This window comes from Canis lupus, chromosome 15 (genome assembly GCF_003254725.2).
Source record: "Canis lupus dingo isolate Sandy chromosome 15, ASM325472v2, whole genome shotgun sequence".
In the NCBI taxonomy this organism is placed as follows: Eukaryota; Metazoa; Chordata; class Mammalia; order Carnivora; family Canidae; genus Canis; species Canis lupus.
The window spans coordinates 6,234,611-6,246,786 of NC_064257.1; the positions used below are offsets into that span (position 1 = coordinate 6,234,611).

The 12,176-nt window shown below is 35.4% G+C and overlaps 1 protein-coding gene and 1 long non-coding RNA gene across 8 annotated transcripts in view; one reads left to right on the forward strand and one right to left on the reverse strand.

Annotated features, from left to right (window-relative positions):
• AGO3 (argonaute RISC catalytic component 3) overlaps window positions 1–12,176 on the reverse strand; it is a 120,234-nt gene that overhangs the window by 50,238 nt on the left and 57,820 nt on the right. The window lies entirely within an intron of this gene.
• The window catches only part of LOC118350683 (uncharacterized), a 65,734-nt gene that overhangs the window by 10,253 nt on the left and 43,305 nt on the right, over window positions 1–12,176 (forward strand). The window contains exons 3-4 of one of the 2 annotated variants that reach the window (XR_007402508.1): window positions 2,730–2,869; window positions 10,882–10,934. This is a non-coding gene — a long non-coding RNA (uncharacterized LOC118350683). Of the gene's footprint in view, window positions 1–2,729; window positions 2,870–10,881; window positions 11,113–12,176 lie in introns of those variants that run through there. The other variant, XR_007402507.1, reaches the window with a different exon arrangement.

Consider the following 12,176-nt stretch of genomic DNA (forward strand, 5'->3'; position numbering starts at 1 on the left):
TGTTAGAAATGCATCCTTTAATTTTTTACTGTTCGTTGCATGTTTGTTTTTTTAACTAAGTTCATTTTCTTATTTTCATGTGTAGTAGGGTTAGAATAATGAAAAAAGGATAGGCTATAATATAAAATAGACACAGATTTTGATCCTAGGTCCAACACTTACTAATTATTATTTCTCTGAACATCTATTTGTTCATCTGTAAAATTAGAAGAATACCTACTGCTCACAGCATTAGGGTAGAGATTCAATGCAAAGTACCTACTTGTACCCAGAACATGATAGAAACTCAATAGAGCTTCTTTCTGTTCTCACTTTTTTTTTTTAAAGACTTTATTTATGTATTCATGAGACACACAGAGAGAGAGAGGGGCAGAGATACAAGAAGAGGGAGCAGGCTCTCTGTAGAAGCCCGATGTGGGACTCGATCCCGGGGGATCCCGTCCTGAGCCAAAGGCAGACACTCAACCGCTGAGCCACCCAGTCATCCCATTCTGTTCTCATTTTTGAAGAACTGTCTACTCATGTCACTTGTTCACTGATAGATTTGTCTTAATTCTAGGCAAAACCATTGTTAATAATGTAAACTAACTCCTTGAAGAGATTTTATGGGAGAATGTTCCATGAAGAAGGGATTAGAATTCTTAAGTTTGGGGAAGTCTTGCTCAGTGGTTGAGCATCTGCCTTTGGCTCAGGCCGTGATCCTGGGGTCTGGGTTAGTTCCATATCAGGCTCCCCATGGGGAGCCTGCTTCTCCTTCTGCCTATTTCTTTGCCTCTCTGTGTCTTTCATGAATAAATAAATAAAATCTTAAAAAAAAATTAAGTTTATGTTTTACTATTTCCAAAGCCAGAAAATAACAGATATGAAAAAACAAATATTTGCCGTATTTAAAATAACTAAGAATACCAAATGAGTCCACGTCCAAACAAACAGTACAAGGTAGAGCAGTAAATAATACTGGTGCTGGTAAAAACATAATCACAATTATTTTTTAATGTACACCTACAACCTCCTAAGAGGTTACATGGTATGGATGTTATCTGCCTCAATTTTACAGGCTTACTCCCATGGCTCTGAAAGTAGGAGACAAGAATTTAAGACTACTCATTACATAGTGCCTTTTTATGGTTATAATTAGTAAGCACTTAAGAGACACCACATTAAACATCCTTGTATTCCCTATTATCACCTACCAAAATATTATTAACAGAGCACTCAGGAGATATTGATAGATTAAAGAATTGTTTTATTTTTTCTATTTTTAATATAATGTATCACATATTTAGTAAAGTATATAAAATACGAATGTGTCACTTAAATTATTATACAGTAAGTATCTACAAAACCAGCAGTGGATCAACAACTAAATATTGCCAATATTCTAGAAATCTCTTCTCTAGCCCCTTCCCAGTCCTTAACTTTGTTTCCTTTAAAGGCAACCAAAGTCCTGGTTTCATGGTAATCATCTCCTTTTCTTTAAATTCAGAACATAACTACAGATTCCTAAATAGTTTGGTTATCTTAGTTCTTGAACTTTATGCAACTGGAAATATAAAGCATGTAGTCTTTTGAAACTGTTGCTAAGAACTGTCTCTAGCTCATTGATTTTAAATGTAAATAGTTTCTTCATTTCCACTTCTCTAACGCTCTGGTAAAGAAATCTAGTTTACTGGGGTGCCTGTGTGCCTCAGTTGGTTGAGTGTCTGACTCTGGATTTCGGCTCAGATCATGATCTCAGGGTTGTGATATTGAGCCTCTGTGCTGGGCATGGAACCTGCTTGTGATTCTGTCTCTCACTGCTCTAAAAAAAAAAAAATTAGATTTTTTTAAGAGAGGGGAGAGAAGGAACAAGCAGGGGAGAAACAGACTCCCCGCTGAGCGGGGAGCCCGATGCGGGACTTGATTCTAGGACCCTAAGATCATGACCCGAGCTGCAGACAGACACTTAACCAACTAAGCCACCCAGGTGCCTATATAAATATATATATATTTACTATATAAACTACACACACACACACACAGTTTACTATTCTAACATTGGACATTAGTGTTAGTACTTTCCTTAGTTACTAGAATATCATGAACATTAATTCATGGTCTTTTTTGTAATTGTGGTCTTTTTTGATGCACATATACATGTAATTTCTCTAGTAGAAAAGGCTCTAAGTAAAATTGCTGAGTCATGAAGGATATGTATCTCTAATTTTCCTAGACAAGGCCAAATTCTTTCAAAGTGGTTTTAATAACTGACCCTCTCATAGGCAGTCTATGTCATTTTTGTGCTCAAGTCTCACTGTTAGTACTGCGAGACTTGAATTTTAGTCTTTCTGTGGTTTATATAGGAGTACCTTACTTTTAAAAAAGGATTTTCAGCCTTACATATAATAAAATACACCTTAAGTATAAAGTTCAATGATTTTGAAAATGCATACATTTATGCTATTACCACCCCAATTGCAAAAGAACCTTTCCATCACCCCAGAATGTACTTTCCTGCCTCTATGTAATCAGTTCCTTCCACATCTGCCCTAAGCAAACACACATCAGATTCCTTTCATAATAGATTAACTGGATCCAAAATTTTACATAAATGGAATTATGTATATAATTATATATACCATTTTAAGTTTGGCTTCTTTTGCCTGTTTTAATTAGTTGAGATTAGTTAATTAGTTCCGATTCATACTGCTGTATAAATTAGTAGTTCTCGCTCTCTCTCTTTTTTAAAGTAGGCTCCATGGCCAGTGTGGAGCCCAATGCAAGGCTTGAATTTATGATCCTGAGATCCAAGACCTGAGCTGAGATCAAGAGTCAGATGCATAACCAACTGAGCTGCCCAGGTGCTCCAGCACTTTTTTCTAACTGCCAGGTAGTATTTCATTGTATGAGATTATAATTTGTTTCTCCATTCACTTGTTTTTTTAGATATTTGGGTCGTTTCCAGTTTCTAGGTATTATAAACAAGTATATATATATATATATATATATATATATATATATATTATATTATATTATATTTATATTTATATTTATTTATTTATATGCAAAGGAGGTCATACCAAGATTTGTGCACACACACAAACCTTGGTATGACCTCCTTTTTCATTTATCTTGGGGAAAGGCCTAGGAATAAAACTGGTGGGTCATAAGGCAAGAGCATGTTTAACTTTAAAACACTATGACAAAATATTTTTCCCAGTGGTTGTATAATTTACACTCCTACCATTTCCAGTTGCTCCACATCTTTGCCAACATTGGTATTGCCAGTCTTTTTAATTTAGCCCATGTAGTGGGTGTGAAGTGATATCTCATTGTGGCTATTTGCATTTCTCAGATGAGCAATGATGTTTAACATCTTCTCAAGTGCTTACTTGCCATTCACACACATCTTTTGTAAAGTCCCTGATTTTTTGACCACATTTAAAAATTGTCTAGTACAAGTTTTTCATATATTCTGGATACAAATCTTTTGTTTAGATATGTTTTGCAAATGTTTTCTCCCAGTAGTTGCTTGCCTTTTCATCTTAAGTGTTCTGAAGAGGTTTTCATTCCAAGGACATGAAATTGTTCACTCCAAGGACATGCATATTTTTCCTGTTTTCTTAGCAATTTCCCAGCTTTAGCTTTAGGTTTTGGCCTGTGATATATCTAGAATTTGGGTATGGTGTGAAGTAGGGGTTATGTTTATTTTTTTCATACACATATCCAGTTATTCTAACATGATTTAAGACTATCCTTTCCTCACTGAATTATATTGTCCCCTCTGTCAATTATCAATCAACCACATGAATGAGTCTATTTTCATATCTGTTCGAATTGCTTCTCAGCCTATGATAATCTGAGATTAAGAATCTTAGAAAAAAAAGATCAAGTATCTTAGTATTTGTATCTATTCTATAACTCATTTTACAGGTCTTTCACCCCAATGTCAGTTTTGATTACTATAGCTTTACAGTGTATCTTTAAAACCAGGTAGTATAAATCTTCCTACTTTGTGCTTCTTCAGAATGTTCTTGGTTATCCTAAGTTCTTTGTATTTTCATATAAATCTTAAGACTCAGTTTGTCAACTTAATATTTTTTTAAAAACCTGATGAGATTTCCATTGGGACTATGTTGAGTCTATAGATCAATTTAGGGAGAATGGACTTTTTTTTTTTTTTTTAAATGATCTATTATTCATCTATTCTGAAGAGAGAGACAGAGAGAACTGCTGTGTGAGTGGGGGAGGTGGTATAGAGGGAGAGGGAAAGAAATCCCCAGACTCCCTGCAGAGAGCAAAGCCTGAGGTGGGGCTTGATCCCAGGACCCAGAGATCGTGACCCAAGCTTAAACCATGAGTTGGATGCTCAACCAACTGAGCCACCAGGAGCCCCATAGGAAGAATGGACATCTTAACAATCTGAGTGTTCTGATCCAAGGACATGGTATCTTTCTCTATTTATATCTTCCTTATTTTTCTCAGGAATGATCTGTAGCTTTCAGTATAGAAGCTTTGCATATCTTTCTTTAAATCTATGCCTAAGTACTACATTTTTGGTATTATTAGAAATGGTATTTTAATTTTTTTAAATTTTTTATTTATGATAGTCATACAGAGAAAGAGAGAGAGGCAGAGACATAGGCAGAGGGAGAAGCAGGCTCCATGCACCGGGAGCCTGACGTGGGATTCGATCCTGGGTGTCCAGGATCGCGCCCTGGGCCAAAGGCAGGCGCCAAACTGCTGCGCCACCCAGAGATCCCCATATTTTAATTTTCTAATTGCTGAATGCTGGTATTATTTCTTGTTATACTGCTTGTACGGATTTTTGTATATGTTGTTAGTATTCTGTGTCCTTGCTAAATTCATCTATTAATTCTAGCAGGGTTTTGTTTGGGAGAGGGGATAGCTTAGCATTTTTTAATGTAGAGAATTATGTCTCCTCCAAAGAGGGATAGTCTTATTTCTTCCCTTACAATATTACGTCTTTATTTTTTTTTTTTTTACCACACTGCATTAGTTTGGACCTCTAGCACAATATTGAATCAAGTAGTGAAAATCAAGTATCTTTGCCTCATTCTTGAGCATTCAATCTTTGTACCTTTTATGATGATGCTTGTTATGTTTTTCTAGGTGCTTTTATCAAGTTGAAAAGTTTCCTTTTATTGTTAGTTTACTGCAAATTTTTGTTATGAGAACGTTATAATGTATCAAATGATTTTTCTATTGAGTGGGTTATACTGTTTTTGTCAAGTGTCTATCACAAGTATACTCTAGCCGCATAAAACGAGTTGGAAAGTTTTCCCTCTGTTTTCTGATTTTGTGAAAGATTGGTACTATTTTTTCCTTAAATGTTAGATAAAATTCATCAGTGAAATTACTGGAGTTTTCAAGGGATTATGAACTTAATAGATACAGAGCTATTCAGATTACTCTTTGAAATCAATTTTTGTAAAGTTCTGGTAATCAAATAATTGATATAAATTCCATAATGTTTCCTTACTAATCTTTCAATTCTGAGGAATCTTTAGTGATACCCTCTCTTTCATTCCTAATACTAGGAATCTGTTTTTTCTATTTTCTTTGATTTGTCTTGCTAGGATTTTATTAATTTTATCAAAAGAACCAATTTCTGGCTTCATGCCTTTTCTGTACTGTTTTCTATTTAATTTTTTGCTCTGACTTTATTATTTCTTACCTTCTACTTAACTTGGATTTTTCTTTAGCTTAAGATAGAAACTTTGTGTGATACCTAGCCTCAAAGATGTCCCTAGTAAGTGTCTTTCCTACACTGAATAGGCATAACTAATGGGATATTATTAAAATGGCAGAATGTAACTTTCAATGCTAGGCCTTAAAATCATTATTATGGATTACCTGCTCCAGAGAAAGATACCCACAATATTGTGAGGACACTTAATCAAACCTATAGAGAGTTCCATGTGATAGGAAACTAGGACTTCATCACAAGCTTGTTATCAACTGAGTTTTATAGATATTAAACAAGACTTAATCATCCATGTAAACATTTATTAAATACCTACTCTTCATGGTCTCCCTTATGGGTTCAAATTTAGAGATGACCCAGACAAAGCCTCTGCACTTTAAAAATAGATTCTGGGTTAAAATAGATTAAAAAACAAGAAGCTCATTTCATTCCTTCCCCAATCCCCAAACTCCACTATAACTATGGTGAGGAATTTTAAAATAATCTTAGAAGGAGTGAACAGAAAACAGGAAATCCATCAACATTTTAGAAGATGAAAAGCAAGTGGACAATAACTGACATAGTAGGGATCCCTGGGTGGCGCAGCGGTTTGGCGCCTGCCTTTGGCCCAGGGTGCGATCTGGAGACCCGGGATTGAATCCCACATCGGGCTCCTGGTGCATGGAGCCTGCTTCTCCCTCTGCCTGTGTCTCTGTCTCTCTCTCTCTCTCTGTGTGTGTGTGACTGTCACAAATAAATAAAAAATTAAAAAAAAAAATAACTGACATAGTAGATCCAAGAAAATGAAATCTCAAGGTAGCTATGTTGAGAAAGATAAGAACCAATGGCATTTACACTATAAAATCTTCAAAAGGCATGAGAAGTGGCAGCACTAAGTGCCTCTGAACTGGTGACAGAATGGGGGAGATGCAGAAAGATAAAAAGGAAAGCTGTTTGAGAAACAGGTAGAGTCCTAGATCCCTTGTCTAGTTCCACATTGCTGAACAACCATCCCTTTGTCATCCCTGCACAAATCTGGAGGTTTATTCTCTGGAAAAAAATAAAGGAAAGGCTCTTTGGAGGGAGCATGTCAGGCACAGTTGAAGGCATAGGACTGCACCAAAAACAAGGGATTAGATGACTATAAACATTAAATGCTGAATGTAGACAGTCTCCCAAACAGAATGTCCAATTTGGCTTCCAGAATGTAGACCATGAGATTGTTACTCTTGAGGTAGGAGCTCAGAACACTCATCTCTGACCAGCCAAGCAAAGAGATTTGAGGATACAAATGTAGGTCCCCTAACATCAGCGCATTGAAATCACCCCACAATGAAGCTCACCCCACAGATGCACTGATGCATTCAGAGTATCTAGTCAGTGTTTTAGACTCCCTATGAATCATGAGTAGATACTCAAGGATAGTGTATTATCTGAGGAAAGCCTCCAACATGGAAGATAAGAGATCAAAACAAAAGGAATTTGGGTGAAGCATAAACATGTGCTGAAAAAAGAAAGCTCCAGAATAAATTATTCTCAGTGAGCTAAGAGAGGATACTGCAACTGTGAAACAAGAATAGTACAGCACAACATTTAAGGAAAACAAAAAACAAAAACAAAAAAAAACTACTAGAACATTAAGAGCAGAAATGAAAAAGTGAATAAAGGGTTAAAAGATGAAGTTGAGGAAATTTTCCAGAAGGTAAAGCAAATTAAATGAAACATAAAGACAATGGATACATATGTAAAATAAGTACATTTTATGGTATGTACAAAAAAAATCTCACTAAAGCTCTTTAAAAAATGGAGCACTGCTTTCAAATCTGTGAAGGAATATTATTTCCAACACAGAAACTCAGCTAAACTACCATTTAAATTTGTTTTCAAGGGATCCCTGGGTGGCGCAGTGGTTTAGCGCCTGCCTTTGGCCCAGGGCGGGATCCTGGAGACCCGGGATCGAGTCCCGCGTCGGGCTCCCGGTGCATGGAGCCTGCTTCTCCCTCTGCCTATGTCTCTGCGCCTCTCTCTCTCTCTCTCTCTCTCTCTCTCTGTGACTATCATAAATAAATAAAAATTAAAAAAAAAATAAATAAATTTGTTTTCAAGTGTGTAAGGTGTCACAATATTTGCCTGTTGCGTACCCTTTTCTCATAAAACTTTTGAACATTAAAAAAGGGCAGGAGAAGAAAAAGGATGTAGGAAACAGAAGATCAATAAAGGAAAAATACAAAATTCTCCACAGGGTTAGTGATGTGTGATTCCAAGAGGACGGCTCAAACATAAACTTGTACCAAATATGAAGGGCAAACTCACTGAGACTGAAACAGGGTGAATTAAAAAACAGAGTGGATGGAGACTGTCACTGAGATTTCTGCTGTCATTATTTTGCTTTTGTAATGTGAGGATAGTCTGGGTAAGCCTGACACAGATATATTTACCTTGCTTAGCTAGACCATATGGTGAAAAGTTCCTGTCCTGCTGCCTGAAATCAGACTTTCATTATACCCTCAAGAAATGTTCTGTTTTCATCTACTGCTGAGAAAACTCATTTTAATATTATAAATTATTTCTTAGTCTTAGAGATCTTATACCTGAACTCAAACATATGAAGCAAACGACACTATTATTGTGATTAATAAATTACTTAATAGAAATATGTTTTCCTTGCAAAGGAAGCATATTCTGGGTGAACTTCTCTGACTCTTTTGCAGAATAAATTACAATTACTAAATTCTACAACAATCTATATATTCCATTTTCTTTTAGGAGTAAATAGTGACTGTTTTACAGAAGGATACTCTTACTGTAAAGCACAGAAAGTAAATAAAAATAACAATGTTTCTCAATTCAGATGTTCCTGGGTCTGAGATCTGTCTGCCAAGAATCTTGCTTCTTAGGGATGCAGTACAGAGTTATGAATATTAAGGACATAACTTTGGAGTCAGAAGCTGGCTTCTATCATTTAAAAGTAAACTGTGACTTTGAGCCTTAAATATAAACTACAGTTTTATTCAAAATAGGTTTAATAGGTTATATTACATTGTTAAAATCAAAAGCAAATGAATACCAGCCTTGAAAATTCCCTGAGCAGACAAAACCAGTTTAGTCATACAAGCAAAGCTTAATGTAGCTTATCTCACAAGCCCAACTTGGTCTGGGTCATTTCTTGCTCATGTCTCTGAAAATCATAAGCAAAACTTACATTGTTTCCCAAGATTAATAACCATTGACCAACTCCCTACCATTTAAGAAAATTTTAATATTATAAACAATCACTGAGGAATTACTGCTTTCTCTCTATATAAACTGTTTTATGATATTTTCCTGAGCGTCATTCCATGTTTTGAGTTGAATGCTCCCAGTATGCAAACTGTTTTTGGTGTGTGCACAATAAACTTTTATTAATTATTACTATGGTAATTCATTGATTTTTCTTCTGTTATTTCTGAACTTTTCACAAATACGTAAATTATTTAATATAAATATTAAACTATGTGAACTTTAGAAAGAGAAAGTCAATTTAGAGAGAGAAAGTTTACACAGATTTTCTCTCTCTAAACTTAACTCATACAACTGTGGTAGAGTTCATATGAGATAATGTAAAATGTTTAGGATCCTATCTGTTATATAATGAGTGGTAAATAAAACTATTTTAAGGGAAATACAACTAATAAATACCACATTCACTGTGATGGTCTTAAAAATGCAAGCTGCAAATGAGTTTGGCTTAAATGCAGGCTAAACTAAAAATATATTCTCACATATCTTCAAATCCAAGTTATCAGTGATAGTAAGGTACATCAATATTTTATGTACCCTAAAAAAGAAACATCAATTAAAGTGTGACAAACCATCAACTGCAAGACATCTCCCAATTTCAGAGATGATGAAATGTGAAGAAAAAATATTTTTGAATCTTAGATTGGTAAAATTACAGTAAGTTTAACTACACAGTTGAGAAAATATTAAATACCACAAAAGCAATCATTTTGAAGACAAGATTAAGTCACATCATTAGAATTAAATTTCTCTGTTTTAGAGTAATTTTCACACTTCCTTTCTTCCTTCCACTACCAATTTCACCTAGAGGTAGGTAATCTGTCACTTTGGAGACTAAAATGGATCCCTGTTATGTGCTCCCATTGTACTCAGCACTTCCTCTTCATAATACTTGTATTGCTCAATACTAGTGTTTTCCAGTAGATTTCAAGTTCAACAAGGGCTGTTTTGTTCGGAACAATATACCAAGCTCAAGGGATGCAAATTCAAATCACACAAAAACAAAAAAGGGAAACATAAACAAGTAGGCTGGTGAGTGCAATCTTTTCACTCATTATTTTTCATAGCAGTACTACATTTTACTGGCAATTAAAACTTTTAGGCTTTATTTTCATTTCACTAACATACCATAGATCTTTTATTAAAAATGCTATTTTCTGACTTCTTTACTTCACAATGGCACCATAAGTTATTCACACTTTGTTCACAAAAAATTAACATACTCTCACATTTTTCTTGAAACATGCAGCCCTTTATCTATTCTCTCTATGCCAACCAACCTATTCCATTCTTCTTCCTTCTTCCTAAAGGTAACCACTATCCTCAAATTGGTGTGCTTTTGTCTCATCTATGTTTTTCATAGTTTTACTGCATATTTATGTACTCAGTATAAATTTGTTTTAAATTTACATAATAACCTATCCTTTTAATATCTGCTACCCCTTCAACACTGTTTTTGGGGCAGCCTGGGTGGCTCAGCGGTTTAGCGCCGCCTTTGCCCCGAGGCCTGATCCTGAAGACCCAGGGTCGAGTCCCGCGTCAGGCTCCCTGCATGGAGCGTGCTTCTCCCTCTGCCTGTGTCTCTGCCTCTCTCTGTGTGTGTGTGTCTCTCATTAATGAATAAAATCTTAAAAAAAAAAAAAAAAAAAAGAACAAAAACAAAACAAAACAAAAACACAGTTTCTGATGATAATCTATGTTGATATCTGTAGATCTGGTTCACTCATTTAGTTGTCATACAGTACACCACAATATCATATAATAATATATGTACTCATTCAGAATGCTTTCCAAGGAAACACTGATAAAGAATTAGGCTGATTCCAATTTTCTATTAACAAATAATGCTTCAAGTACATATGCAAGCTTATGGCATGTTACAGATTTTAAGATACGTACAATTTCATCTTTTCTAGATACGGAAAACTGCTCTCCAAGGTTGCTGTACCAAATCATACTCTGACAGTGTGTGAGTTCCTTTAACTTTGGTATCCTCACCAATATTTGATATAAGACTTTAATTTTTACAAACCTGATGGGTATGAAATGTAATCTTTTATATTTCATTTGCATTTTCCTGATTACTAATGAATGAGAATCTGATATTCATGTGTTTACTGGTCATTTGGGTTTCCTCTTTTCTGAACTACCTGTTTTCCTACTGATCTATCCTTATTTTTATAAAGCTCTTGGGTGTATTTGCTGCAAATATTGTCCTAGTATTTTAATTAACTTTATGATTATCTTTATAACATACAAGTTTAAAAGTTTGATGTAGCCAAGCTTGTATTATCTTTTATAATTTACATTTTATATTTTGTCCAACATTAGAAATATTCTATTTTTTTTCTAAAAGAATTTTAAAGTTTTGTATTACGGCTTTAGGATTAAAATACACCCAGAAATAGGGGTGCTTGGGTGGGTCAGGTCATTATCCCAGGGTCCTGGGATTGAGTCCTGCATTAGGCTCCCCGCTCAGCATGGAGCCTTCTTCTCCCTCTCCCTCTTCCCCTCCTCCTACCCCTGCTCTCTCAAATAAATAAAATCTAAAAAAAACAAAAACAAAAACAAAAAAAAAACCTAGAAATAGATTTTGAACATGATGTGAGATGTGTCTAATTTATTTTTTCATGTAGTTAACTTTATAAACACCATTTATTAAACATTCTTTCTTCAATGATATGAAATGCTGCCTAACATTTTACTAAGTTTCCATATACACATGGCTTATTTCTAGGCTCTGTATTCTGCTTCATTGATCTGTCTGTCCCTGTGCTTAAAGCAATGTGGAATAATAATCGTTATAGTTTTATTTTTTTATTTTTTTAAAGATTTATTTATTTATGATAGACACACAGAGAGAGAGAGAGTGAGGCAGAGACACAGGCAGAGGGAGAAGCAGGCTCCATGCCAGGAGCCTGACGTGGGACTCGATTCCGGGACTCCAGGATTGCGCCCTGGGCCAAAGGCAGGCGCTAAACCGCTGAGCCACCCAGGGATCCCTCGCTATAGTTTTAAAATAAAGAGGGGAATTCCTCCTTCTTTATTCTTCTTTAAAATTATATTGGCTATTCTTGGCATTTATTTTTCCATATAAGCCTTAATAGGGATGCCTGGGTGGCTCAGTGGTTAAGTTCCTGCCTTCGCAGCCCAGGATGTGATCCTGGAGACCTAGGATCCAGTCCCACATCGGGCTCCTTGCATGGAGCCT